The sequence below is a fragment of the Meleagris gallopavo genome, chromosome 10 (assembly GCF_000146605.3).
Source record: "Meleagris gallopavo isolate NT-WF06-2002-E0010 breed Aviagen turkey brand Nicholas breeding stock chromosome 10, Turkey_5.1, whole genome shotgun sequence".
NCBI lineage: Eukaryota > Metazoa > Chordata > Aves > Galliformes > Phasianidae > Meleagris > Meleagris gallopavo.
Window position 1 is genome coordinate 24,155,735 of NC_015020.2, and position 26,894 is coordinate 24,182,628.

Sequence of the window (26,894 nt, forward strand, 5' to 3'; positions counted from 1 at the left end):
CATCTTTATTCCCAGGAAATAACAAATCCAAGGTTCTTCCAAAAACTAGTCTGCTATAAAGACTGATTTATGATGTAGAACCACCAGATTTCTTTGCATGAAGGCACATCACTTTTATAACATATACAAGATGTGACAATGTGAGGGCAAAAAAATTAAATTTAGCATTGCAAACTTTTTATTTTTTCCCCAGTCTACCCATCTTGCATAGACACAAATTCTGTTCTCCATTCTCCTCTAATATCTCCTTCATATTCCATCTTCCCACTTTCCTCTGTTACAAAAACATTGTAACACTCGGAATCCTTGATGTTGTCACAGAACAACCATCTCCAAACATATTGCCTTTTCTCCTACAGGGAAAGCCCATATTTCTTTTCCTTTTCTTTTTTTCTTTTTTCCTTCTTCTCCAAGCCAGTATTAAGCCTGCTGCTAACAATGCCAAAACTGCACTTCTAGGGCTAAACCTGCATTATGATCTGTAGACCCACACTCAAGCTTGGGTTCTTCATTCATTTGTTTTGCAGACAGCACTCAGAGCCATCATATGAAACATAGACAGACAAAAAAAGAACACAAAAAAAAAAAAACACAAAAAAAGAAGTCTGGAAAGAAAAGTCTCAGTTTTCTTAGCTAAAAGAGGAACAGTAAATACAACAAGCCTCTCTCTTCAAAGATGAAAGTGAAACACATGAAACAGAACTTCAGTACTTTGATTTACAGACCAAGAGCTAGGGCTTTGCAGACATCCTGCCCACCAACTCCACATCATTTTTGTCTCAATCCCTCTCCCCTCTGATGTCATCTCCAGGAAAAGACATGCATATGGCCACCGAGACATTAAAATCTTCATTTAAATAAGAAAAAAAATTTTTTTTTCTTTTTACTTAATTCTTTGCAAGCTTATTCACAGTGGTCTTTCTGTCAGCAGATACCGGTTCAGAAATAACCTTATCAGGTTCTTTTCCTAGGTAATATAGATGAACCCACTGCAAAGGTGTTGGCCTCAGTCTACAGAGGGAATAAACCACAATTCCCTCCTTCTCTCTTTTCAAGCATTCCTAGTTGCTGACCCATGGAGTGGTATTGATCTAAGAAAAGACTAAGTATCTTGCCCTCCCAGTCACTTCTTATTTACAGTACACATGGAAAGATGTAAGCAGACAGAAAGCTGGGAGTGAAAGGACAAGGCAGCCAGAAGCAATTGCACACACATGGGATTTCTCATCCTAAACACCAAGTTAAAAAATGAGATGCTGCAGTGGTTGGTGTTGAAGACAGAATGAAATGAAAAATGGTATGTGTTGTGTTAATCTTGTTTTTCCAAACTATATGTGTAATATCAGTCAGGTCACTCCAATTTTTCACAATAATAGTTCCAGCATCATTTTTCTTGACAGCCTTTCTTTCATACTCATTTGAGGAAAAATCTGTGTTGTTTTCTTTTCCCCTACCTGAACAGTGTTACAAAATGGAGCAACTGCAGGCCTTATGTATATTTTAAAGTACCGTCCCACTCACCCTGCTGTGTTTGTTTAGAATACAAGAGCATTACCTCTCTCTTCTGCAATACTACATAGATTTGATGAGGAGGAAAAGGGGATAAAGGATTCATTTTGTTAAATTACATAAAATTTTATTTAGCCTTGAAAGACTTTACACATTTTCTTACTGTTAAAGATAATGATAGTTCCAGACATGTCCCTTCCCCTTTACAGTGTTATAAAACACAGCAGAGGAATGCACACACTGCCTACAGGTCAGTGAGGAAGCTGATACGTCATGAAAGTATGGTTGTGAACTGCAAATGCAACCTGACTCACAAGATACGAGTCAATGATTACCGGTGCAGTGTGAAACTTTGTATTCTGCCAACAAAAGTGTTTTTTCTGTGTTCTCGGGAAATGCATGGAGTTTAAATGATAGGAGACCCTTTCCCCCTTTACCACTGAAAAATTCTTTGAGTCAAATTTTCAGCATATTCTGGGAAGAGGCTTGGCAATTTATGGCAGGTAGTTTGAGATCCAAGCAATAAATATGCACATGCAAGAACCGTGCCTTCAGTGGTTTCTAGGTACACGCTGTAAGGCTCCAGAGTGTTTACTCTTAAAATGGCTGTTTAAATGTTTGTATTTCCAGAGCCTGATCAATGAGATTATCTAAGCTTCAGCTGCTCTAGCCCAGGCCCACAACCACATACTCCTAATATCATGTGTGATGCCTGAAGATTTCAGATAAGAAGAAAGTGGGCAGGCATAACTCCACGAGAGAGTCTTACATTACAATGTGTAACGATATAATTAACTAAAGGAAATACAGAAAACAATCTGAGATGTTTGAACAGTCTGTGTTTCTCAACATTTTCTGCACTGATAACCTCAAAAAAGACCATGATTAACTTCAAGTCATAAATACCAGTCTTCAGTAAAAACTGATGTGAAAAAACCTACCATCAGTTCTATCAGCTTTATCCTTCTGTATTGCAAATGAAATATTAGTAGGCAGTAGCAATGATGGTCAGTTTTAAGCTTTTACTCTACAACTAATATACCAACAAGTTTGACCCCCCTTTACACAACATATCAGTCACAATTTCCTATCTGTTAAATGTGACAAGAATGTATTGAGGTGTTAAATACACATGCATGCATGTATAAACTCTTACGGTGGCATTTTGGCAAATTTAGCTATGCAATACTGAAGATTGAAAAAAAGTAAGGTATTATAATTGAGGTAATAGGGAAAAATACATACACATGAACTTAATTAAAAAAAGAAAGCAATAATCTATTATGTAGCATACTGTTAAAGAAAAGTTAGAAATGTTTGTTTAAGTCTGCTTCAATCTCATTTTGCCTACAGTAGTGTGTTATCTTAGCTCTAAGCAGACACAATCCTTTTGAATACAAGCCACAGATTTGAATAAGGTTTATAAATAGGGTTAATCATTAAAAGACATGAAGGTAGATATCATTTCCTATTCCATGAATTACTACAAAAATTCAGTGTAAGGAAAACTTACACTGAAAGGCCACAGAATCACAGAATGACCCAGGTTGGAAGGGTCCTCAAAGATCATGAGCCACAGGCAGGGTCACCAACCTCCACATTTAATACTAGACCAGGCTGCCCAGGGCCCCATCCAATCTGGCCTTGAACACCTCCAGGGACAGGGCATCCAGAACCTCCCTGGGCAGCCTGTTCCAGTACCTCACCACTCTGTAAAGAACTTCTCCCTGACATCCAATCTAAATCTTCCTTCCCTCAACTTAAAAACATTTCCCCTTGTCCTGCTGTTATCTACCCTTTCAAAGAGTTGACTTCCCTCCTGTTTATAGGCTCCCTTTAGGTACTGAAAGGCTGCAACGAGGTCACCCCGCAGCCTTCTTTACTCCAGGCTGAACAAGCCCAGCACCCTCAGCCTATCTTTGTAGAGGAGGTGCTCCAGCCCTCTCACCAACTTTGTAACTCTCCTCTGAACCCTCTCCAACAGCTCTGTCTTTTTTGTATTGAGAGCACCAGACCTGGACACAGTTCTCCAGATGGGGCCTCACAAGGGCAGAGCAGAGAGGGGCAATCACCTGCTTGTCCCTGCTGGCCACTGCTCTTCTGATGGAGCCCAGGATACTGTGTGCTTTCTGAGCTGCAAGAGCACACTGCTGGCTCACATTAAGCTTTCATCCATCAGGACCCCCAGGTCCTTCTCCACAAGTCTTAGAAGTTAACAGCTAACTTATAGGAAGGAAACACATGTATTACAATAATCCCACTGTCCAGATCGGTGGAATCTCCCATCAGCAGATGAGAGCATCTGTTTTGTGTACATCCCATGCTGACTGTAGGATTTTGACGTGTTTTCAAGGGAACGGGATAAAAGGCCAAGACTTGTTTATAACACTAAATAAAGCCAAATCCGAACACAACTTTTAAGTGACAGTTCCATTTGCACAGTTGCTGTTTTCAACCAGTTACTAGCTCTCAGATACTACAATACACTGTGGCTTTTAAATGACAGGGCAGTTATCACATAGCCAGCCCATACAAAACTGCCTATCTCTGTTATTATTTCAAAATTGCTAGGATTAAATTCAAAAAAGATCATATAAATAGATGCAGAAAAACAATAAGTGTTGTTTTAAGTTGAAATTACAAACAACGGACAGGAAATTAAATGACCTGAAGAATACATAGGAATACACACACCAACAATAACCCATACTTTCTTTCCACGACTCTCTAATGCGTGACTGGATGAAGGCTGTGATTTGTCAGATGAACGCTCTGTAACATGGCACAGTGCCCCAGAACACAATCAGGAAAAAACTCTTTAAAACTGCAAAGGAGAAATGCTGCAAACTCGAAAACAAAGCCCCAAGGAAAGACTTGTAAATGCAAAATTTCATACCCTTTATACCTGACAAAACAACAACTCTTTGATAGTTGCCTGAGAGAGAAACAATGGATTTGGCAAATTCAAGAAAGGCAAGGAAGGCTGTAATATTGTTTATTAAAACAACAAGTTAAGCTCAAAAAAAAAAAAAAAAAAAGGACAAGTCCAACCAGAAGCGTTCACATGCCATAAGGTTTCTGATTCTCTTATCTCATTCAGTTTGTCTTACAAAATACATTACAAAATACATTACCTTTAACCTGTATTCACTTTCTTATATCCTTTTATCAACATTATTCCAACAACACGGCTATGGCAACTTCACGACTCAGCACTCTTGTTAAAGGTTAGCTATGCCTTTGATTCCTTTCCAGTCTCTCCTAAGAAACAACTAAATAACTCATCTTTCATATCCAGTTTTCCCAGAATCAAGTCTCTCAATTTCCTCTTTTTCTTCTGTCACCTTGCTAACATGTTTCTTAAGCAGAGAAAACAAAAACCTACGACAAATTTCAGTTTAGAAACAATAGTGCTAAGAGAAATCAAGTAACTTAGAATAGCATCTTCAAAACAGAAGTGTTATCAATTTCCTAGAACATTAGAATCAGAGAAAAGACCTTACCCATACCTTAAAATTTGACATATCTCTTAATTGTTAGGACACATTCCTGCAGTCATTATTCCCCTTGGAATTACTTCTCTTTTTGATCTAAAAATTTTGATCCTTTTCCAAGCTACAAGATGAACACCTGGAAGAACTCACAAAATTGTCAGAGGCAGAACATTACTGGCCAGCCAGCTGACCAGGGAGAATTTCACTTAAAGCTTATAAAGGAGACTTATCCTAACTGAGACTCATGCCTAACTTCAACTCTTACTTAAGGTATTACTAAATAATACCCTAAGCCAATCTAAAAAACGAAATCTTATAAAGCAGTAGTAAAATTAAAGATTTCTTTTACATTTTCCACTGTGCCTGTCAGACTTGCACACTGCAAATACTCATACATTAGCATTTAAATGTCTTTATTTCATCTCAGAGAATGACCCTGTTTCTATCAATACCTTGTTGTATCTCACAAGCCTTTTAAGACCAGTTTCAGGCATGTAAAGAATAATGAAAAGTTCAGAAATTTATTTTGATTTCCTGCAATATGCTACCCAACAGTTTTCTGTTGTGTTATATGACCTTTCTGCCTAGCTAGTGTTTTGCTATTGATTTTAATTACTCCGTTTAATTTACTGCATGCCAACACAAAGCTGTTTACTCCTACTTGCCAAAATGTTGTCGTAGTCTCCCAGAGGAGGACAAAATGAAAAAACTGTATATGTTTTACAGTTACATGCTATTCATTATAAAGAATGTAATAGATTCACTTCATATAAATGCCACTGCTCTCACATGTAGCCACTAAACACACTCAAACAGCATACAGGAAAGAAAATGTTATGCCAGTCAGAGGAGAGGTGGAATATAAATGCCTTAATTTATGAAAGACTTGAAATAGTTTGTATTTTCTGCTTTGCCATTCTTCTCCAAACAAGTGAGAGAGTTAAGGCCATATGTTCCCTTAAAAATAAATATGTTCCATTCCCATAAAATCATGGACAGAAACAAAGAAGTTCTGGAACTACACAGTGATTACTGATGAAGGTAAACTGTATCTTGCCTCCATAATAAAACTGTATATGAGGAAGAAGGGATGTTAACTTCTGCCTGATCTTCTCTGTGTTCATTTCCTCGTGTCACATCAGGGAAACTGAAAGTATTACGCACCAGAACAAACTGCTTTAGTCAAGGATCCTACAGCGTTTAGCAGAATGTCGTTTCAAGGAGAAGGAGCTTATTTCTGGGATAATGGTCCAGCCCTTTCACCTAAGCAGCATACTTACTGGTTCAATTACTCTGTGGGTAGTCATTTAGATCAGTATAGTAGGGCTGGAGAAAAACTTGACTCTCTGGTCAGGACTCACAGTGGAGTCATGAGAGTCCCATTACTCTCCCGTAATGGGAATCTAATGAACTTAAGAGACCAAAGCAATTGCCCCAGCTTGCTCCACTGAAGGAGTGAGAATGGCTTTTAGTGCATTTTTGTCATCTCCAATGGACTAAGTGTCATAGTTTTCAAACAACAGGTTATCTACCTTCTATTTGATTAACATTATTTGAAAACATCAACATTATTTAAAAACAAGACGATCTGATGATGACATTGCATTATGAAAGCATCACCAATTTTGCTCATTCTTGTGGAATGATAAGATCTCTGAACAAAACTGAATATCAAAACAATAATGGCTAAGATGATTAAAATCCTCTGTTTGAGTATCTTGTTTGCACTATGAGATAATCTCCTGAAGAACCTCTGAAAACTATTCTTTGAATTTGTGGAAAAAACAGCACAAAATAGATTGAAGGTTTGTGAAAACATTAATATTTCATGTTACTTTGCATTTGTTTATTGTGAGTTTGTTTACCATAACATCCTTCCAAATTTAGAAATTCTAACCTGTGAATCTCACCACCACAAAGCACCTGTGTAAATAATAATAAAGACAAAATCTCAAAACAGCACTTGTTCAAAACCATAATGATTCATGTTGAAAATATGCATGGTTCAAACATTTCTAACGACCTTGATGTCAGCTATAAACTGAGTAAGCCTTCTCTAAAATCTAGCCCTAGGTTTGCTCAATGCAGGAACAAATTTTCTTGAAAGCCTCCACAAATCTGCCCAGAATCATAATGAAGCAGGAATGCTTGCAGTTACTTTGATTTTCTTTCATCGTGCTTTGTACATCTGTAAGATCAAAGTGGTTTTGTATGAGAAACTCTTAGAACATTGAATGGTTGTTTAGAGCTAAATCTGAAAAACAATCACAAATCTAAATAAAGCGTATATTCTGCCTATCCAATGTACAGAGGGACTTAGGCACCTCTGAATGTGATTACACTACAGTCAGCACTGATGGTTAGAGGCAATAGAAAATGCCAAGGACACGAGCATTTCATATGCTTTGCTCCTCTATGAACCATGATCCTCTACAGGATCGTAGGGCAATTCTGATTGGAAGAGACCTCAGGAAATCATTAGATTTAATCAGGGTCAGCTGTGAGATCAGAACACGTTGCTCAGAGTTTTATTCAGTCAAGTCTTGAAAACCTTCCCACAGATGGAGACTGCACAACATCTTTGAGCAGTGTTTTCCAGTGCTTGACAATGCTTTCACTGTGAGGACAGTCAACTTTAATGTTGCATGCTGTTGCCTCCTGTCTTAGATGCGTCATGTCCCTGAACAGTTGAAGGGAATTAGACACTTCCAACTTAAAGTGGAGACTTGGAGACTATTCCTTTCTTCTAACACACAGACCTTGGAGACAGCAGCAGCGTCACTTGTTATGTATTGTTAGTAGTTAGGCCAATAATTAGGAGACCCTCTGCCAAAGTGGTCTCCAGGGAATGGAGCAGCCATTCTGTTGCTAGCTAGGCAAAGATGGGAATGGCCTCTCTCTTTACACACGTTTCATTTTACCTGATGTGGTTAAGAGATGTTAGAAAGAAAGCAGCCCAGTGAAAATCACCTGTGCAGAGAGAATTTGGTAGGGTTCTCTCTCAAGCTACCATATAAGTACTTGTTTTCTGCAAAGTCTAGGAAGTTTCTGTGCTCATCAGATCAGGCAGCGTATCTGGCTGAGGAATACCCAATTTAGAGTTCTTCTCATAACACATTGCTTAGGACTCAGCTACTGATATTGTTATGACTAAAGTACTTAGGGATAAATCCAGACATGGAACTTTAAGCATTCAGGAAATCCATAAGTCAAAACACAGGATCTTACAAACCACAAATGCTTGTAAAGCCAGACAGCTCTATAACGACTTGGACAACTTTGCTACTATACTTGGGTTTCAAAAATTACTGTCATGCAGGATGCTCACTCAAGTCCCTGTAAAGAGATTCATCTTCTTGATAAGACAACTGGTAAACGTTTCATATAGCAAAATGGTAGCTGTACTAAACACAGTGGTTTTGGGGCAGGCTCACTAATACTTTTGAAAAGATTAAATAAATAAATATGAGGAAAAAAAAAAGAATCAAAAATAATCCCATATTAAAACATTATTCCCAAATTCTCCAGGTGGCACTGTGTACAAAATTATACATCTAAACTTAATGACTAGTCTTCCAATATCCAGCATACAGCATTATTAAAAAAAGTTAAATCTGAAAACACAGTAGGTGTGATGCTTGCTGTCACTAGCACCTATCTAAAAGAACTGCTTGCTGTAGTAAACCAGGGCCCACTCATGACAACAGCCGTGCCCAGATGAATCTATAGATGCCATCATAAAAAAAAATCACATGCTATTTACATACCATTTTATTTTTCTAAATGCATTAATAATAAAATGCCAAACTATGCAGTAAAAATTAATGTGGGTTCTGAGAAAGACCTTTATCTTTTGTGCATACATGCACAGATCCAATGAAGAAATGGAAGTCTGTTCCCCATAACTCTGTAAGAAATAAAGATATACTGATGATGTGAATAGCATATTGTTCCATACTGCAGACTTTGTTGACCATTCTTAAATGTTTTAAGTAACATACAGTTGTGAAGTTTATTCTCCTACATATTTTCTAACACTTTACCATCCTCTGCCAGATCAGCACTTCCACTCGTAACTGTAATCATAGTTACTCCTTCTGTTTAGTAGTAAATACCAAAGAACACCAAACTAATATGTTACTATCAGAAAAAAAATAGTAAAAAAATAAAATGGACAATATTTTTTCAGACTCAAACTTGTTATTTTATTGTCTTTTCCAAGAATCTGCCTATAATTTGCCTATAACATTGAAGCTGCCCTTGCCTTTCTTGGCAGCTGAAGTAGCTAATCATGTGCCATGGAACTTCCTTCGATTAAAATAGCTAATTAGTTACCACTTCATGCAAATGGCACCCACACCAAACAGGAAATATCCTTACAAAATGCTTTGTACCCAACCTGACAGGTGAAATACAGGTTGTTTCTTAGCAGCTCTCAAGTATTTTCAGATTGACTACTGTGAAGAAAGGACTGCATTTCTGAGCATGCCTTTCATACAGCTGAAAAGGCAAGGGAACCTGTGGTTGCAATGGGAGAGTGAGTTTCAGAAGACCTGTCCTCTGTCTTCAGATCTACTCATATGTTGTTTTATGATATTTTGAAAGTAATTTCATCTTTCCAGGACTCCATTTCCTGCTTTTAAATGATAACGCTGCTACTTATTAAGATACCTTAAACCAGATATCTTATCACTTATATTACACTTAAAACTGTGAGTTTGTCAAGAAACTTATTTTAAAAGGTGCTTTATATGTTTTTACTTTTAAGAAGATAATAGCCTTTTTACAGGTTCTTTAATTCAATGAAGAAAAAATCCTTGATCCTAGGAGACCAGTGGAATTTGTCCTTTGTCTGACAATACCTAATGGATCACAGCTATGAAGTTCTCAATAGAGCATAGACTAATAATGAAATTCTAACATGACATGGCTTTTTTATTTCCTTTCTTTTCTTTTTTCTTTTTTTAACTAAAATTAGTATTTTTCCCTTGAAAAAACATTACAACATTTCTCCATTATTTCTTACAATAAATCAACCTTCATCCATTAGTAGCTTGGTAACCTTTACAACTTCTGAGCCTAGAATTTCCATATGAATGGGCCATGTTTTTTCTCACAATAACCCCAATTCTCTCTCCTTGAATATGGTTGTCCCTAGCACTACATTAGCTAATTCTTCCAAGAAGCCAGCTAGCAGGACCACAAATTGGAGGTTCAAAGATCATCCCCAAACTGATGCCTCTTCAGTGGCTACATGAGATGAGCAATGACTGAGATATTTTTTTAATTCAGGTTTTGTGTTCTCTGCTGCCAACAAAATTACTCTTTATTACCTTGTAACATATGAACATTTCCTACTTTATACAGCATCTAGTAGCTATTCTGCTAAAGCCTTGATTTCTAAGATTTGAACTCCTGGTTTTACTACATTTTTAAAATACATTGGACTACTTCATTTATTCTTCTCTTCCTTCAACATAATAATATCCTAGATACTTTAAAATGGTATCACTTTTCTCACATGAAATCAGGCTTTCTGCCAGAATTTAGCTCTCTAGCTTGACCTTCTGGTCTTCTTTAGCATTTGCATTTAGTAGTTAGACTATATGGATCTCTTTTTTTTAACTGGAATACATTTTTATTACACAAAGATTCTTAGAGTATCTATATTAGAAGTGCAATTACATTCACCACAATGTTTAACTTGATTTAAACAGTTATGCACTATCCAGACACTACAAATGTGTTTTTACAAACCTTTTAAATCAAAACAAGCCAAAAGCACTTAAAAATTACTGTGCCCATTAAGGATTTTCAGACTTTCTCCCAAGAAATCAAAGACTTTGAAAAATACCAGATATCTTTGTAAAATGCTCAGTCCTTCAGCCACAGAAAACTACAGAGCAAAGTACTTCATGGACACACAAGAAAAGCTTATTTTCAGAGATTCTTGCTATGACTTATCTCTCTGAAGAATATATAAGACAATGCCTTTTCCCACTGCAAAATCTTTTTATACATTCTATTCAGACCTGGTTAAGAAAAAAAAAAATCATTCTATCTCTAACTGATAACTCTTCTGATTCAAAGTAAGGCATTTATCTAAAAGTAAGCTGCAAAATGGGCACTTACATGTGTGTGTATATATATATATACACACACATATATATGTATATATAATGTTATTTTACAGATTGTTGTCATATCTCCTTAAAAATAAGGTAAATACCCTACTCTCTGCTGTTCGTCTATTCTCAAAACATAAACCTCATTTTCTTACCTGTACAAATATATACACTTATGTTAAAAGTTGTTCTGCAAAGATGGTCCCATGATATTATTCTTCTTTGACATTTGGCCTATGAAGTCCAGTTTAAGTTAAATAAATGAATAAATAAAACATGTTTATCTTTAAAAAGATAAATAGGAATATAGTTTTCTTTACATAGTTTTTTAGTTTTTTTTTCATTGAAATTCATAATTTGGCTACAGCCACCTTATTGGTACAAAACAACCTTGCATTATACTTTTCTGGTAATGAAATAAAGAGGAAAAGAATATGTGCCATAATTAATTCTAAAGGTGAAGAAACAGTTCTGTTACTGTTTCCTCTGCAATATCATAGCTTTGCTAATGGCAGCCTGCTGTGCAGTTAGAAAAAAAAAAGAAGAGGAGGAAGAAGAAGAAAGAAAAAGGGAAAGAAAAGAAACCCAGTTAATTAGAGTACAGTTGCTGCTTTATTGCAGCATTACTGCTAAGTGCACTGAGATGCCTTCCCATCGGCAGGTGCCGGTGGTTGTACAGCTCATTTAGCCTGGGTGAGTAATGTCAGTTCAGGAGGAGAGAAAGGCTTGTGTCTTCAAACTTTCAATCTGCCTCCATTATCTGTGATCAAGGTGGAACCACAGGGGAGTGGAATTACTGGCAGGTCTAGGACAAGTGAAGAGGCAGTGAATCTATAAGACATATTAATCATCTTTCCCTTCTCTTCACTGGCGCCAGCCTGTGCCTCCGACTCCCCGGCGCCAGGCAAATGGATTCTCTGTCCCCACAGGTACAAGCAAATGCCTTTCAGGGGCAAGTAATCAGAATAATAATTGCTGACACTGCTGAGATCAGCCCTAACCAGTCCAAAAGGGAAGAGAAAATATTACGGGAGCAATGTATATCCCAAACTTTCCTACCAGTATTTGTAGCATTAAGGTATTTTTTCAATTACATTAAGCATTTTCAAATTATATAGTTCTAAATCTACATATCTCAGTACTGTAGTAGCATTGTTAACATTGTATGAATATATTAAATCTTTAGAGTTTCTCTTCCAAACACCATTTGGATCTGCGGCTGATGTGCGAATACCACAGCATTTATATTACAACAAGTGCTAAAGTCCAGTTGATACCAAAAAGAATGCAATCCTTGCGTACTTAGGTTAGCTTAATTCTGAAACAGAACACAACTCTCTGTTTTGTTTTAGCTATTCCTAATTATAAATACAAAATAAGCATCAGTAGAGAAATTATTGTACACACTATGCAGGTGAACATATATCAGTACATACAGGCAGATATATACTAAAGGCAGAAGCACAATTTAAAGCCAACTAATTTAACACAGGACACAACAAGCCTGTATTTTATTGGAACATTTAGCATTTTTAGTCCCTTCCCAAAGCATTATTTACATTCATGAACACATAAAATACAGTGCCACATCCAACCTGCACAGAACAGAAAAGCTAGTTCTATTTCAATTCAGCAACTGTATCAATACCTAAAGAGATCAGAAAGACAAAAAAAGGCAATTTGTTATATTTTGCATCGTGAAGCATATTTTACGTTACAGCATTCTGCATTTTACAGCATAAAATAGGAAATATTTCCTCGGTAGTGATTATAATCAGTTCAATATCTGACTGTTGACGGTACTGAATTCAACACAGGAGTGAAACAGCAAAATTTCAAATTACTTGCCAGAATTACATGACAAAACTGGCTCATTAACATGCACTGATTGATGAACCCTTCATCTAAACACAAATCTCAGCTTCAAGAGTTTACATCATAAAATATCTGACCTTGAGTTCAGCTTGGAGTTCGCCACACACCTGCAGCCATCTAAGCAATAATAAAGCTAATATTTGTGCAGGCCACTTTGCACTAAGTACCAAAAGCAGTAAAAGAAAGATTCAAACAGTAACATATGTTCATTTATTTTCAAATCAGCAATTTCAAAGTTTACTGACAGAGAGTACAGAGAAAGGGAATGACTTGAAAATGCAAAATCAAATCAAATCGCTGCTTTCTTGGTGCTCAGCTGCAGCAGCCGCCGCCAAGGCGGCCAATGAGCGCTCCCTATTGATTTTTCCACTGGTCTTAAGTGACTTTGGACACTGATCAATGCTTTAAAAGAGAAATATTAAATCTCATAAAGAAAAATGCACATCTGACTAAAGAGCAGCAATGAAAAGAAAAGCTTGCCAATAGATAGAAGGATGTACATATTTAATGATAGTCAGGCTTGCAGAATTCATATGGCCAAGCGAAGATCAAAATTAAGCCTGCATCTTTTTTTGTGAGAAATGCAGAATGAAAATTTCTTTCACGTGCTTTCACATCTATTTAGAATTTCATCTGTCCGAGCAAGTAAGTGCTGTGCCCAGGGTGATCACTGCTGTTAAAGATATATAGATCCCAAGCAGTTATAAAATGGCACTGGAAGTCTGAAGTTAGACTTCTGAAATAAAAAATGTTTCTAAAAAGAGAGGTCATAACTATTATTTTCATACCCTACTGTTTATTGTAGTTTATCTTATCCTTTTTTTTTTTTTTAATGACCGTATATTTTTCAAGACATCCATCATTAATTTATCAAATCGTTTGTATTTTTCCAACTTGGATGTCTACAAAGGGGAAGCCTGATACAAGGGCAAGCCCAGCTAAGACCCTGAGGATAGATACACTGTATTCAGATATCAGCTGGCGTGACAGTGCCTAATCCTGAGTAACGTGCCCAAGAGCCAAGGGAATGCTATTTCTCTCCGTTGTTCCAAACAACAGATGCTGTCAATTAACTTTAAGCAGCGTCCAAGAAAACCCTTTTGTTGTATTTTGCAGTATTATGCAGAAAGTGTCACCTCTGGAAATGAGGGAACAAGCTGTTTTTCATTATCATTCAATTGTCCCAATCAATCTGACAATTACAAAGAGAAAAAGTCTTAATCACTAGACACATGCTAGTTTCTGCTAGTTTTACCAGCTGCAAAGGAAAAATAAAAGAAAAAAAGAACACCTCCACTCCCCCAAACAACAACAACAGAAAACCAGGCTGAAAAACTCAACACAGTTTTCCTACTTTGAGATTTAACCAAAAAAATATACCTGCATTAGAGTGAGAGATAATTAAATACACAGTGTTATGATAAGCATGGGAACAGCCATTGCAACAAATTAGTGAATAAATCAGCTTCCGCTGTTCATTTACTGTGGCTTTCATATAAGTACCATTTGCTGTGTACAAAGAAGCAGTCATCAACGTCTTATTCATTTGAATACAAGAAAAGTTGTTCATTAAAGTTGTGCCTGGTGAATTTCCATACAATTAAAGAACTGTATACACAAGCAATGTAAGAGCTTTCTGAGACCTGCTGAGAGAACTGGTGTAAATACAGATGGCCTGCACCATTTGCCCTACTTGAAAGACGGAGGCTGCAGAGAGGCAGTGCCACAGCAAGGAGGGCAGCGCTTGGACCTCTTGCTTTCCTGATTCTCCTCAGGAGCCACAGGGAATAAACACAGAAATACCAAACAGTGGATGTCAGCACAGTGAGATGGTGCAGCAGTGATGGCAGTGAGTCACCACTGCTGGTACAGATGTTTATGAGTGTGGTATGCAGGCTCTTATTCATTGCTGGTGAAAATGCTTAGCTAAAGGTGGTAACTTGAAAAATAGTGACTTGTAACATAATTTTCTCTATCAAATAGTGCTATTGGGCTCTTAATAGCTGTTGCAGTCTCCCTGGAAATAAATAGGAGGCATTACTTGCAGAACAACCTACATATATTTGGACAGCACTGATGGTTTCAGTATGCCATCAGGAGTCTCTTTTCAGTAACATGAAAATGGACTCTTTCCTATCAACGCCCAGAATAGAGCAGCAGACAACAGTTTTTGGAAGAGAACTGGCATAGAGCTGCGCAGAGACATGTACTGGATGTGAGTGACATCAATTAGAATAGGTATTCCAATAAATGCCAGGTATGTGACATTGAAAGTATCTGTCTGATGCAAGTCCTTTAGTGTATGCCAGTTATGTTTTGTCATATATCCTCAAACAGCTCAACTGTCACTAAAAACACAGAGAAAATTCAGTATTCAGAGTGTTCACAACCACACTGCTCTGGTTATCAGCATCTAACCATTAAGAAAGGGCCACAGATGGAAATTATTCCAGAACTACTGGTAACCTTGCTGAATAGTTCTGCCTGATGCCATTCCTTAAGGAAGCAAGGGTAGCAAAAAGGGCTGGTCTGCTGGGGAAAAAAAGAAAAAGACAAAAAAAAGGCCCACTTTCTCTCATCTAACTGCATTGGATCTTAAATAAAAAAAGTTGCAATTCAGATAAAAGACTTGTAATCACAACCAAAAGAGTGTAAGCAGACACAATTCTTGTACATAAACCTGGATTTCAGGTTTTGTCCTCAGGAAATCTACTAGTCACAATAATTCCAAACTATATAGGGAAAGATATAAAGATCAATGCACAAAAGAGAGTCACAGTAAGTATTAAAACAAAACACATATTTTACAGAAATCCATAAGATTTAGAAGAGGATGCAATGTTATACCTGAGGCGTGAAGAAGAAAGCCTTTGTTAGCCTTTGTTATAAAAAAAAAAAGAGAGAGAACACTGAGGTACTGCATTTGGCAATCACACACACAAAGCTTTATACACTCAGACCAATAAATCTATGAAATTGCAGCACTGATCTATCACAGTGAGCATGGAAGTGGGAACAACGGGGAGAAAAACGAATACTTTGATTCCTGGCCTCTAGAAGACACACATGGACCCTCCAAAGGCCATCTGCCTAGGATGTAACAAAAATAGTCTATCAAGACCTGGCCTAAAATCACAAGGAGATACTGATGCAAGGGGCAGTGGGGTCCAGAGTTTTCCCAAGAGGAATTACTGTGACTGACTGCAACACTGCTCATTCTTCTCTTCCAACTTTTACAGTGAATGCTTCAGGCTAGTCAGGGTTTCACTAGAGATATACAAGATAAATCTGGTAAAAGGTTTTTGTCTCCCCTTGGCCTTTTAAAGGGGATTTTTTTTTTTATTTCACTCCTGATTAATCTGCAAAATTTATAGAAGTCGCTCTTAAGGGTGCATCACAGTTACTCTGGTTTGCTGACCAATTAAAGAGATTGTATTGCTATAAAAAGCATTTATTTGACAAGCTAAGATCTCTTTTACTAGCTAGACAGTATAAACCCCACATGGAATCACACTACCAAAATTTTCGTATCTTCTATAATATAAGTATAGAAAATGACATTTTAGTTTTATTTTTAAAAGGTTAACATCCATGTATTATCTTTTAGATAGAGATAATGTATTTTTCTTGTGTGTATGTCTATTCTGAGAACATACAGGAGCATCAAGCTAATTCATCTTTTAATAGATTTTTTATTTGATTTCTAGTTTGTCAAAAGCTAAGAAATGTGAAGGTTTGTGATCCATTTCTCTTTGCAGAAGTAAACTGTCTGTGCCATAGAATGAAATCCTTCTGCGAGATAAATTGGGAAGATGAGGAATCAACATCAGCTAACAACTAACATGTCACCTCTTATATTTTATCTTGATAGTGGCAGCAGAAAAAAAAAAAAAACTTTTACTTGTAATTATATCTGATCTGCATATTTTTCTTATCAGTCCTTCAGCATTTCATTTTATGTTGTTTCCTTCTTGGAAGCTATTCTCCATTCTACTGCCTAAAATTCACAGAATAAGGAAAACACAAAGCAGATAGCAAAGGCAGTAGTACTATAAGGCATATTATGAGAACTGTGCAACTTCAATTTACAGTGGGATAATAATTGTATTTATGTAAAACTGCAACTTTGGAATATGTGAAACTATTCAAAACAGAGTACAAATAGGAAAAGAAAAAAGGAAGCTTTCCTCTTCTGTTTTGGGCTACGCATCCTGAGAATGGCACATGCAAAGAGCTGGAGGAACAGGAAGAAATTCTTCAACTCACATTGTTTCCTCTTGGCTTTCACCAACTGTAGCAAGATACTGCTACTTCCTCAACAAGATATCTTCATAATATATATATATACATATATATTTTATATATATTTAAGAAAAAGAAGAGAAAAAAAAAGAAAAAGAAAAAGAAAAAACCTTCCAGAAGCCAATTAAAATGTAGGCCAAATGCTTGGGGAAATTTTCTGTAAACATAAGAGGAGAGTGCCAACTTTTTGGAAAGAGGCTGTTTCTAATAAACGTGATGGGGAAGGGCTGCAGAACAGACTGCTAAGGGGAGAATGAGACATGCAGCAGCTTTCTCAACAGAAAAGAGTAAGATCTAGCCAGTGTATGATCTGAGTCAACAGAGTGGGTCTGAGTTCATTTATGTGGGTAGAGGATTGAGAAAATAAGGAATATAATTTTAAAATGACTAGAGAATCATCTTGCTACCAAAATTCAGAAATATTCTTTTCATGAACATTTTCAAAACTGTGAAAGTGGCCCTTTGGCTAGAATACCAACATGTGCTTTGGGTGACCCAGGACCATTTCCTTCACCCAACAGAGATGAAAGGACAGACAGAACCACATTCAGAAACGAACAAAAAACTCATACTTGATAAAGTACATTTTAGTAGGGATGAATTTAAGATAAACTATAGAACAGCTCCTAACCATTAATTAGGCATCTAAGAAGCATGCCCAACGTGCCCAAATCGTACTAAGATCAGGTAGAAAGGACATTTCTTAGCATTTTCAGCAGCATATTTTTGATCATCTCCTCATCCAAACCTACTCCAAGAGAACTCTTAATGCTCTCTATCCATTTATCACAATGGATGTACCAGGAGTTGAGACAAAATAATGATGAAAAATAGCCCACATATTCTGTAGTTAAAAGCACAACGAGAGTCCTCAATGATAATAATAAAGCAGGCATTAATGAAGAATGCTGATTGTTAATTTATTAGCAAGATATTCAAATGACAGTGAAGAATGGTTGTTAGAGAAAATGACTTCCATAGGAAGATAATAACACATAACAGGAATGTTAGACGTAGATATAAGACATTCTATCATGTCCATCTCTAGAAGATTATATGGGCTATTGTGAAGATGACCTTACTGGAAAGCATGCAAAGCACAAAATACACCTCTGCATCAGAAAACTAATTAAAAAGCCACAGAATAAAATAATTGAAAATACCTTTAACTAATTCAGATCTCTGACTGATAACAAAGCAAATTGCAAGGATCTGATACAAGTTCTTATTAAGTATTTTAACTTCAGTTTTTTTCTGAATTATATATTTTCTTCACAAAATTAGAGCATTTTCATGCTTAATAACTGAAAGTGTAATATATTTTATGCTATTATAAAATTGTGTAAAGGTTATTTTGCTGCTAGTTCACTGCATATTTTCATATGCAAATGATACAAATTAAATTATCTCACATAGTAGCAGAAATTCCAGCAGAATAGTATTTTTAATATAAGTCATCATCCCCTCAAGTCATATAATAGATTAAGAATTGCTTCTGTATTTATATTTTTTCATTAAAAATAAAATGATTAATTTCACAAGTTAATTTATTTTCCCCATCACAACACCAAAATTGAAATTAAATTTTCTAATGCTTAGAGATATTAAAGACTCGTTTATTGAAAGCAGCTTATTGTTTTAGGTACATTTTCTTGATAAGTGCATGCTACCAATATACTACTACAATATTTTTAATGATTTTATTGAACAAATTGTGCATTGTTGCTTGGTTTTGTTATGCTTATAGAACTCATATTTTTCTCCTTAGGAACACACATAGATCTTACTCTCATTTTTATACCATACTGAGTATTTTACTAATTTTGACTATCTGAATGGGTTATTAGCGTTCCAGTAACCTTGCTCATGGATTCTGCTGAAAGGTTCTGCTTCAGTACAGCAGCTGTTCCTTCTGCAGGCCTCAGCATGCTTAGTGGAAGTGACCTGCTCCCCTCCACACCATGTACAAGCTCAAACTTGGCTTTCTTTCTATTATAACATAACCATTACTGCCAATATTAGTCAATCACAGTAATAGATAAGAATAAAACATAGAAAACGTTCAGTATTTTCATAGTCTCTTTTTCTCCAAAATCAAAACATATATCTTTTTAATAATGTGGCTTACTCTTATCCAAAAACGATAGTTTTGCTCTACGTCAGACTTTTACACTGAGCAAAAAAAGGTCAATGAAGGCTCAAGACTGGACACTTCTTTGGAGCAATTCCGTGTAAGGGGAACAAGAAGTACAGATTGAAGGTAAATTATCCCTTCAGTTGGACAAGAATCTGCTTAGGGACTAAACCACTTGAAAGTTAATCAGATCTTCAACCAATCCCATCAACGTGGATGTGATGAATATTTGATTCAGACTAATTAATACACAAATCCAGGCATTCTGTAAGTATTTGGAATAGGTTAGGCAGTGACCCAGAAAAAAATACAGATAGCGGTATGTCATACTAACGTGCTCCAACAATTACTACAGCCCCACCTAGGTCACCTTCACAACTCCAAAAGACTTGCAGCTGCCAATAACAATAACCAATAATGATGGTAGATGAACTCTCATTCATATTTATTTTGTTTTCCTAGAAGCATAACATGGAGCTCCTGGTTGTTTGTGTTCTAGAGGAGAATGTTCTCCAGGGCTAGGATACATATATATGATAGATGCAGTATTTTTTATTTTCAAAATTCTGAAGGCCTGAAATGAGATAATCAAAGGCACTTGTTATATTTTCGTGCAGATTGGTTTAGCAGTCTCACACACAGTCAAATAGTTTACAGGAAAAAAAAAAAAGCATTAATATAAAAGTGTAATGCAAAACTAAAGTTATTAGGTGATGTATGTAAATGGAAATGTCCAAGTACAGTCTTCCTTGTGTGTTTGTAGGATGTCCTACCTACATTCTTCCTTATGGGTTTGTAGGACTGAACTCTAAAGAATAAAGTGATCTAGAGGTCTTCAAAAGATCCCTTAAGTCACGTCAGTTGCCAGTTTATAACTAGATCTCATAAACAGGTGCAGAAATAGAGAAGAGAGGAAATATCCCACTGGAATACAGGAGAAATTGCTTACAGAACATCCCTAGCAGGGTTTGTTTGCATACGAACCTCTGTCTTTCCAGCAACTGTCCACAGAAGCTATATTTCCATTAAAAAAGTATACAGCCTTAAAAATTAACTGCAGGAACTTCCTGGCATTAGTGCATCATAATAAAAAAATCCTGGGAAACTCACCATTCATGTTAAGCAGAGGTATAAAATAAAATGAAAAATAAAACATGGAGATAAATTATTAGAGAACCACTTTATATCTGTCTGAGTTTTACACAGAAAAAAGAATTTACTGATATATATTCCTTTATAAGAGAACTAGGTTTTTTTGTAATGCAAAGAAATTCATATAAAAGATATTTAGAAACTACATAGGCAAATGTTCTCTCTCGTGTTTTCATTACACATCCTGGAAGTATAACAAAAAGACATTTTCAAAACAAAAAAAATGTCTCTGAATGAGCCAATATTTCAAAATGATAATACATGACAAAATATATCAAAATAATTATAAAAGTGATTCAGAGCAAAATGACTGTACATATTTTAAGTTAAATCGCAAGCTGTTAGTCTAACCTAATCTGCTTCTCATTCATTTTTTCTTTCTGGACTTTAAAAAAAACAATGGCTGAGGTTGGGAAGAGACCTCTGGACACAGACTCGTCCAGCTGAGCAGGTTCAGCACAGCAGGATGCGTCTCCCAGTATGGAGACTCCATGATCTCTCTGGTTAACCTGGTTTACCCTTCTCACCGTAAGTAAAATAAAATAAAATAGCTTTTGCCTTTAAGAGAAAGGAAGTTAAGTTAGGACATAAGTTTTAGGTATACCAAGATTTTCAAATTTTGCTTTTAAAGGGTAAATTGTGATCACAGATAGGAAAAGGAAAGTATGTTAACAAGCAACGGGGAGTTGATTAATACACAGCTGAGGACCTAAAAATGCCATGAATTTCCTGGCAAAACATGTTAACAAGCAACAGGGAGCTGATACAGCTAAGGACAAAAATTCCATGAATTTGTTGGCAAATCCATATAAACTGCATGTGTTACTGCAGGACACTAAATGCATAGTCCTGCGAGATGCTGAGTCTCACCATAGCAATTAAACTCTTTGCAAACTCAAATCCTGTTCAGGGTTCAAGACTGATCTGCTTAAGGACCATATTTTTATTACCTCTAGCACACTGTTTACACTTCTTAGAATGAGTCTATTTCCTTCTAATTGCAGTTTGGCAGATCATTGCACTGTTTGTTCAAAGATGCCCTGAAAAACAAGCCTTAAAGTTACAGAAGAAAATTATTTCAACAACTACACACAGTTACAGTCAAAATCCCATCGAGAACATGGACTTCTCAGTGACTGACCTATCACACTTCTTTCTAGAGCCTGGATGATCTTCAAGGAATGCCAACTACTTAGCATCCCAGCTGGGCCAGCGGCATGAATTACAGAAAATTGAAATATGAATTACAGAAAATAAGATAGTGAGTAGGTATATGTTTATATAAGAGCTGATGCATCAAGACAGCCTAAATTTCACCTGACTTTGTATTCAGTTACTAATATTGAACAAGTAAGGAATTTACAGTTTCATAAAGATAACAAGGCATCTGCAGAAATCAAAGTAATGCCATCCAAGAGATCTCTGAAGTAACAAGGAGTCCAGTGAAACCCTAACACAGTGCTGGAATCAGTGTACGTACCCTAGAAATGAACCTCAGAATTAATCCTGCTTCTATAGCCATCCTCTAGCCAAGGTCCAAGATTGAAAGTTGAAGCTAAAGTCATTCAAACTAACAAGAAACTAAGAGCAACATGATGATTATTGACCACCAAAAAGGAACCTAAAAGTCTATTATCTAGCATCTGTCAGTCAAGACTGGAAGCTTCTCAGAGATACACTGTAGTCCAGACTGACATTTTGGGGTCACTGCAGCATTTATAAGACTATTACTTTGAAGTCTGCTCTTGAGATGCAATACCAGATAACCATAGTTGTGCACGATATTCTCAGCATCAACGAAAGTAGCACTTCTTGCATAATTATGAGCATAGATATCATTTTACTTCCCTTCTATATTTCAGTCCTCCTAAAAGCAGTTATTCCATGGGAGGAGGAGAGGAAATAAGCTGTTTTCTTGTGTACAGCCAATGCCATTAGTGAGGTGATCAATATGTAGAACGCTGTATAGTTCACAAAAGATAAACTCTATTTATTCAACTCAGGAAAATGTGGTAGGAAAAAAAAGGGTAAAGGGAGGGAGATCGTGCAGGGCTGACAAACACAAGCTAGCAGTAAAATGCTTACATTTTGATCCTGTTTAGGGGTTGTATTTTTCAAGTGGATCCAGAGGGAAAAAAAATGCTGCCTGTCTTCTATTTACAATGTATTTTCTTTTAAAATTATAAATTGTTTTAGCTGGAATGTTAGCACTATGCTGACAACGCTTAGTTCTATTGATTTTATGATGGAATATTATCTATTTTGCTGAAGGTTTTGCCGAGCTGTTTCTAATCCAGTGATAGATGTTGGCAAACTATCCTTAGGAATTTACATTCTGACAGTTCTTGCAGTCTGAATATAATTAATAAAAATGCTGTAACAAACTGCTTGGTGAAACAAGGGCATGGTTTGAGTCATTTCATTACAAACTTTGTCTAACAAATTGGAATCAATTTGTAAAAAGAGAAGAAAAGATTATTTTGGCATTTGAAGTATATTTTGAATGAGCAAAATGTATAAGATGTCTCTTTGTATACTCATATTTAACCCCTTGTCTCTAGGAGATCCATTTTATTACTTCTGGGATTACTTGTTTCAGTTTTCTCTTCTTGCCTTTCCTGACTGCTCACCTGTATCTACCCTTTTCCAACTCTCCTGAGACTCTCTATGAATCTTAGCAATAACTTGAAATATAATGAGCACAAGAAAGAACTACAAAACAACCTTTGGCTTTGTAGCAAAAGAAAAAGACAAAGCAAAATAAATAAATAAATAGGTAACATCATTTCAGTATAGAGCTAAGCTTGTTTGATATGGTTTCTGATATAGTTTCCCAAGAAATGCAACGGAAAATAAAAATACTCCACTTGAGCAAATTAGAAGTGGAACAGGCAGAGCATTAGAGAGCATGCCACGTAAAACAAGGGCAAGGTTCTAAACAATAGAAGCAGCAAGATGTTGGATTTTGTCACACTAAGTCTAGCTTTTCAAACCATCTGCTCCTTTGGGGTGAAGGAGTTTGTAAAATGACCCTATACGTGACTAGACCATATAAAATACAATGGCTAGACACATGGTTCTTAATTAAAATCAGTGACAAAACAACAAAACATCTGCTAAAGAAAATGCTGTACAATGCTATACACCTTTGCAATATAATTTCAATTCAAATAATTTCTATCTTAATAATCCTATTTGAAATGCTGCAAGTATTTTCTAAATTAAAACAGAGACAACTGTGGTTATATTTTTTATGCTGGAAAGGCCCTTACAAATTTTCTTTATAAGTCATCTCTCTTTTTATCATAAATGAGACATAACACGATAAAAACAGAATAGCAGTGTTACCTCAGATTGGATTTTAACTGTGATTTAAATAAAGGTCCATAAAGCCAGAGCTGCTAATGGTTCTGGGACTTGCAGTTATACTTGGCAGCAAACAAAGAGCAGCTACCAGAGCGAGTGCCCAGATGAACTGATGCATATAAGAAAAATAAAGATAACTTAGAAATATTTTATCAATGGACGGTAAGAAATAACATTTCTAACTTGCACTGAGTCTACTCTTCATGGCCTAAATAAAAAACATTACCTTGGGCCTGTGCAGATGGACTGAAAATGACTCCAGGAGCATTCATTTCTTGTCACTTTTAGCTAAGACACTTCTAAGGTATCTTCCTGGTATTATTTTAATTTCATAGTATGTAATTTTTCTCAACAGGAATTCTCCAGCTTGTTAAAGAAAATACTTGATTTCAACTTATTAAAGTCGTATTCAGTAGCAGCAACTAAACAGTTTATTATTAATTCTAAACAGTTTGGAGATTCTATAGATACATAAAATAACCCTTCTTCAGTTTCATTTCCATATGAGCACACAAAGCAAGTTGCCAATAAAAATAAATTATCTGGGAAGCAATCAGAAAACTTCACAAACGTTAAATAAAATGCCATAAGGTACTGTACCAGGAGTACCATACCATAAGGTATTACATGTGAAACTGTTTTAGCAAATATGCATTGCTAATATTCATCAAGGAACAGAAGAAAATCCTAGCTTCTATTCCCCCAATCCTTGGAGAAGAAAGCACACTATAAATAGATGTTTAAAAAACTCCCAATATATCGCTGTTATTCCAATATTTTATCATTGCTCATTTCAGTATCTGACTTGCCTCCTAAATGTATGTGAGAAGTTAATGTTTAGAGCTGTGTAAACACCAACTTGGAAGGGAAAAATATTCAATCTTGAGTTGCAATTAAGGTTGAACACTGCCTGAATCCACTGCTTTCTTTAATACTGCTATGTCCTGTTGATAACATATTGAGTTTGAGCTTTGTTTGCTGAGATAAGATGTTTGAGTTAGACAACAGAATTGCACAGATGCTGGTTTAGAGTGAGCTGGGAATGTCAGATTGGGAGAGAAGTAAAAAAAATGTCAGCGTCAGTTCAAATGCCTTACCACAATATAAGCTGGTGCAATATGTGCACCACATAATACAGTCTTGGTCACACCAGTCCACTTACGAAAGGCTTTGATTTGGTCTCTAAATGGCAAGCCCTCAGAAAGGGAATAGCTGGATATGCTATTAGTACCCTCAAGTAGTGTACACAAATATGAGTACACATTGTTTTTCCTAAGCTACCCTGTGAAACTAGCAGAATTTCCTATACTCCAATTATATACATACAGACACAATATTAATTTATATTTTCACATCCCTAAAAAATAAGTATAAAATAAAAAATGCACATTTACAACAAGTTGCAAGACCACAGGTCTGTTCTATAGGACAATTAAGTCTACTTGAGCACCACCATTTCTACTACTGTGACTTAAAAAAAATAATGTGTAAGCATAATCAAAAGCCTAAAGTAAAAGTATAGCTATGATCAGGCATCCCACTTCACAATGACCTCCCTGAATCCCAGTCACAAAATAAGGAATGCCCTTACGTGAAGGCAAAGATGTTTAACACTTGTGCCTACAGATGGGTTTAGAAACCTTCACAGTACTTCTAATGTATCTTCAGTGTCATCTTTGGGATCAGATCCTTCCTTTTAACAGAATATATACCTAAGAGTGAGTCGAGGCCCTAAGCTAAGTTGAATTCGTGAGTGTTCTCATTTCCCATTATACATTACCAAATAGACTTTGATTTACAATGTTGTTTTTTTTCTCCTAAAAACAGCTGCCTTGAGAAGAGTGACGTTAAAGTGACATTCAGAAAACTCACTTGCTAATACATCTTCATTAAAAAATTGGATTTGAATAATTAACCACAATTGTTAAGTTTCTGCTGGATTTTTAGGATTCTGTACAAAGCAAAAGTTATTTTCCTCTTTAATGTTAGTGGTTCCCTGGCAGCCTACATAAATACTCCAAAGGATACAAAGGACTTAAAAGTAGCGTTCAAGCACTAATTTAAATGGAACAGCAGTTGAGAAAAAAATAAAGGTTTGAATCTTTTGACATATTTTTCCTTGCATTTGAAAGTAGGTTAAATTCTGCAGTTGAATAACTGCAGAAAAAGAAATGAAACTGAAGATATGAACATTTCTATTATTTCTTTTTTGTGAGTTTTTATTCAAAATCTTCCAGTGATAATAATCTAACAAGGCTTCTTTTTTCAATCATATTACATTACTAAGTGAAAACAAACCCTTAAACTTCCTTAAATGGAGATTAGGAAAACAGCAAATTCAGCACCAGAAATAAATAGTGCTGAAATTTGTCAAACTCTTCACTGGTCGCTGCTACAAGACAGAGAAAAGAAGATTTGGTTATCATTTCAGTCTAAGATTGCTCAGAAGATTTTCAGTTTACCATTATAATGATTGTCAACAAAAAAGAAAGTAGAAAGGTTAAAAAAAAAAGGAAAAAAAAAAAAGGTGGTAGCTTCTACAATAAACTTACCTAAACAAAACATTATTTATTTTTCTGATTTCATGTCCTTGATTAAATCGCAAAGAAACACTGTGGAGCATCAGCATATTTCTTTGTTCAACCAAAGGAACACTGTGAGGATATATCCTCATGCTTTCCTTGTGGCTGACCTTGGAATCAGTATAAATGCAGCTAGCATAACCTTGACCACTGCCTTTTGCATTCAACAGGGAGTTGTGTCTTATGTTGCATATTCCTTCAAGTTATTTATGTCAGTTTTTCTATTTTTGTGTGTTTAGACTGTTTATTAAACAAATAATTCAGCAAGTTAATCAATACTGGTTTGCTAAACAATGCATTTTATTCCTAATTTTTTAAATAAATATGTAAGGGAAATCAACAGAAATATTTCCAA